Here is a 5,050-nt window from a genome sequence, read left to right as displayed (position 1 = left end):
CCTAATTTTTTTTTGTTTTTTTGCTACATCTTTTATATGAACGTATGTGAAGTTTTATTTCAATCTGTCAATTCATTCTTTTTTTAAAAATCATTTAGTATCGAGGTGTCATATAACTTTTTTACAATGTAAAACATCATGTATCGTATATATGCTAGATTATTTTTTTTTGATTCGAATACTTGGCTATATATATATATATTCTTGTCCTGTTGAGAGAGTGTCAAACTAACACTTCCCACTCAATCATAATACCCCTCCTGCAAAGAGTATAGAAAAAACCTACCAAAATGACAAAAACAACTCAGACACTCAGACACTCGACAACGACAACACAACGGCATCCAAATAGTTGTTCCTGTTGTTGTGCATAATGCAGTTTCAATTTCAATTGTTGTCGCCGCGCACAAGGACCTCCAAAACTCCAGGACAGTGTGGCTCCTTGGGGCCCAAACAGAGTCACCATCACCATCCCCATCATCATCATCATCATCAGGAGGGCAGCCAAATTATGCTAATTAGATTAAAGCATAATTTCATGCAACTTACAGTCGCAGTCGCAGTTCCACTTCCATTTCTGTCTGCTTTGGCATTGTATGGTATGGTATGGTTTGGTGCGGTATTGTCAGGTCCTTTGTCTGCCATCGTTGCAGTCCGTTGTTGTCGAGTACTTATGCCCGAAAGGATGTGTCAATTTGTCCTCTGCTGACAGAGTTTGCTTATGAAAATAAAGACATTTTTAGGAGACCCTTTCGGTGCATTTTGGATATGGATATTAAAGGTCTGTTTATGCAGATAAAATCATATGAAAAGATACGAAATTGCCACTAAAAATTGAGATAGAAAACGAGAATTGACAGCTTTTATTAATGGATTCTCGATTCAAGAAAAAATAAATATTGTTCATAGATTCAGATGCATCTATCCTTGCAAATCGTGTTTTTTCCAGTCCACTTCGAAAATTCTGTAGGTCTTAAACCACTAAGCATTTCGGCAATATATTTAAAAGCTTAGGTCTTCTCGCAGATTCCGGGTTACCATTTCCAAATTGATTTGCGAATCTCATTTCGCTCGAAACTTCAATTCATTTCAGTAAAGTTTGCGCACAAGTGTCAGTGGGAAAACAAATGATTTTAGGCGAAAAAAAGAAGGAATAAAACTAAACCGAAACTCCCATAATGCCATCAAAGGTCAACACTTGATAAATCGTTGAGCTGCGAAAATGCTGGGCGATTCATAAGCGAACGCAAAGCGGAAACGGAAACGCAAACGAAAGCAATAATAAACTTAGCAATCAGCTGTCAGTGCGTAATGGAAACTTCGTTTTCCGTTTCGGGCAGGGCACTGCCCTGCTGCCAAGTGGAAAATGCAGTCGAGGAAGACAAATGATTAGCGCCAGGACTCACGTGCAGTGCAGAGGAACTACAGCGGAACTGGAACTAGAACTGGGTTAAGCCATCTGCGTTATGTTCGAGGAGGTAGAGCGCGTGATCTTTGGCATATATCTATAGATACAGGTACGTATATGTAGGTACGTACAAGTGGGCCTTAGGGCCTGTCAGCCGGAGAAGGTAAAAACAGGAAACAACTTTTGACCATTTTTCAAATTTCAGCACACCTCCGCCTCTGCCACACCCCATCGCTGACTTGCTGCTTGCTGCTTGCTGCATGCAGAGTCCAGAGCTCGCTGGATTTCGGGAACCAATTTCAATATGCCCGGCACGTTCGTTCGCCTGCATGGCAGCAGCAGCAGCAGCAGTTGCTGTTTACGGCCATCTCTACATCTCTCCGTACAAGCATCATGCATTACCTTATGCCCAGCCACGCCCATGCCCGCCCATTCCCAACCCATGTCGTAAAGTGCCAGTGCCTGCTATTTACTCAGGGCCCCAGAAGTTGAGTAATGACGACCATGATGCAGCAGCAGCAGCATCAAACGAAGGACGCAATATGCTTGAGGTTGCTCGTTGCCGCTTATGCAAATATGAACAACACATGAGAGAGAGATGCCTCGCAGGTGGCATGAGGATAGCAACCCCCAAAGCCCTACTGAAGGTTAGATATGCCACAGATTAAGGGGTCAATTTCGGGAATATGTTTTGAGCTTTAATCTAAAAAATAGAAGATTTCTTGTACCCCCAATGCTCTACTATGGCTGAGAAGATCAAGGAATCCATTGCTAATGGTTAGCCATTTTTCATCAATCTAAAACCATCTTGGCATCAGATGGCCCACATTAAATTTAAATATGCTTTTAAATTCCAATATAAATTTTGATTATCAATTTTCTAAGGTGCTTAGGGGAATCTCCTTGGCAATCCAATTAGATTAATGCCGGGAAATACAAACAATTATGAGTTCCATGATGGTTGTTCAATGGCCGCCGACACGCGTCCTGCCCCACGCCCCGCGTCGACCATAAATCAGCAGAATGTTGTGTGTCCAAATATGAATTTAATTAAAGGTCTCTTTATGACAACAAACGTCGCCTGCATCGTGGTCGTGTGCTGGCGACCACTTTAAAATATTACCAATATTGTCATCTCTCTGGTGTAACCTCCACCCTGGGCACCTTTCCCATGCATTAGGCTTATTAGAAGGACACGCGACCGGGGTTTCGGTTAAGGGCAAGGGCAATGTGCAACGCATGCAACATTCGGTCGTCAAGGTTGGCTGTCAGGCTGCCAGGCTGTTGGCTCTTGGGATGAGTCCCTGTCTGAGTATCTCTTTCCCACCCGACCGACTCTCTCCTCACTCTGTTTGCCGCAAAAACAGTTCACGCATCAGGGGACGTGCAACGAATCCTAGTCGGTGGTTGATGCCCGGGGACCAGAATTGATTGCCCGATCGCCGCAGTGAAAGGCATCTTGCTGGAATCTGCTCCTGCAAGATGGACCAACGACCAGACAGGTCTGCCTTCTTTTGATGATGTATTCCTCTTGCCATTGCCGTTACAGTTGATGCATGCAAATCCTGATTATGCACGGGACACGCGTCACTGAACATCACCCCTCCATCATCCATGTATCTCTTTCCATACGTCACGTGCCGTTACTCTGTGACAATATGGCAACAAACGGTCTATTGTCAGGGTTACCAATATGCGTGGTGGATTCTCTTTTTAGGAATTTATTGTGCACAGAGTTTCCCCCAGGAATTTATTAGAGAAGAATGGTAATTCAGTAGATCTTTCGAAGGCATTCTAGAAAAAGATAAAGGCTTAGTGACAGAAGGAAATAACACACTCTTAAAAAGATACAATCAGGACCAACAATCGCTTAGAAACTTAGTAAAGAAAAATAACCAAGGTCTATCATTTATTATGGGATATTTGCTCTTTATCTAAAGACACCTCTGTTTAGTTTATCCCATCAAACAGATTCCTGACAATTCTGGACAAGCGCTGTCCTTTTGTTTATGCAAAGCAAAACATGGAAGTAAACGCTCACCAATTATAAATCAAAAGTGACTTTTAATTAAAAGTTCAAACCTCTGTGGCAGTGGCAGTAACCTCTGCCTAAGATGCTGACGCCAAATGTCGTTCGTTCGTTGGCTTAATTTTGTTTTGCCATCGCACCCTCATAAATCACAAAAAAAAAGAGCAGGAGTACCCAATGTACGGGGCAGAAGTCAAGAAACCATGGAACGAGGGTTGAATCCTGGCCCAGACCCATACCCAGACCCAGACTGCTGCCAGTATATTAATTGAAGGTGCAAATGCGACGCACTCGCACCCCGTGGCAGACAACGGAAAACAATAAACGATGAGGATGAGGATGAGGATGAGGCTGAGGCTGTGTGGATGTGGGGAGTCCTGAGACAAATGCAAAATACGCAACAGTTTCATTCCTAGTTTGAGTTTTTCATGTTCGTCCTGGGACCGTCCTGGCCGCAACAAAGAAGGGAAGTCTCGATTGCAGTAAACGAAACATAAAACCCACTTGCCCACATTTTCTGCCCTCAGGGTTGGTTTTCCCTTTCCTCGTCCATCTCCAGTGGCCGCTGCCGCGGCCCTTGTTGTCGTCTTGACAGCGGCTGCGGCGGTCCTTCCTTTTTATTTTCGGGGTGGTGCTGGCGATGGTGGTGGTGGCGGTGTCAAGTTCTTTTTGCGCCGTCAAGTTGAATTATCATAAGTAATAATCATAACCCAAGTATCCGGCGGCAGAGAAGCCCAGGGCAGTGGCGGGAGAAGGGCGGAGTGGTAAGGTGCCACTATTCAAGAGGGGAGTTTCCTGTTTTTTGCGGATTGTGGAGTGGGCAGTGGGATGAGTGGTAGGTGTGTCCATCATTGGGGAGATTTTAAAAAGTTGCTCAGTTAATTGCGCGACACTTGGGTCTTTATACGGATTTCCATGGCCAATCTCTCGCTGGGATTAGCAGAGGTTTCTCCCTGATATGCGCTGATTAACTGTGGCCATCAACTGTGGATTGGGAACTCTATTACTCTGTTACCCGCGCTTATATTCCTGTGTGTGACACATCCTGGCTGATCTCTAGCGAACACAACACTCAGGGGAGTGCGAAAACCCTATGACCTGGCAAGTGACAGTACTCAAACCACGCCCACGCGCCAACATAGCAAAGTTTGGGAGGGGGCTGGAGGTGGAAGTAGGGAAGTACTCCAGAGATAGTGAGAGTTTTGAGTTGCCCAAAGCCAAACAGCCACAGCCATTGAATGTCAGTCACAAAAATGCAATCACAGTTTGACACAATTTTACCGAGGCGCCACTTCAACACGTTGCAGCTGCAATATCTTTACAGTTACAAAAGCCAGCAGCCACACAAACACAAGCACACCCACACACACACACGCAGTGGCAGAGGCAGAGGCAGACACGCGGAGACCAACGCACGAACGACAACTCTGCAAACAACACAATGACAACTCTTTAACACAGTTAAGTTGGCAGAGCTGCAGCGACAATCGATGTCGATGTACAGTTATCCATTTGCCCATGCATACCCTGCAAATCGAAAGGCTATAGGTCGGGACTATACGACGCAAGATAATTATTGAAGGAACTGGAGAAAACAACCGTAAAATTCTAAT

Source organism: Drosophila pseudoobscura, chromosome 2 (assembly GCF_009870125.1).
Source record: "Drosophila pseudoobscura strain MV-25-SWS-2005 chromosome 2, UCI_Dpse_MV25, whole genome shotgun sequence".
NCBI lineage: Eukaryota > Metazoa > Arthropoda > Insecta > Diptera > Drosophilidae > Drosophila > Drosophila pseudoobscura.
The sequence above is the reverse complement of the archived record's forward strand: the minus strand, read 5'-3'. Positions refer to the sequence as shown.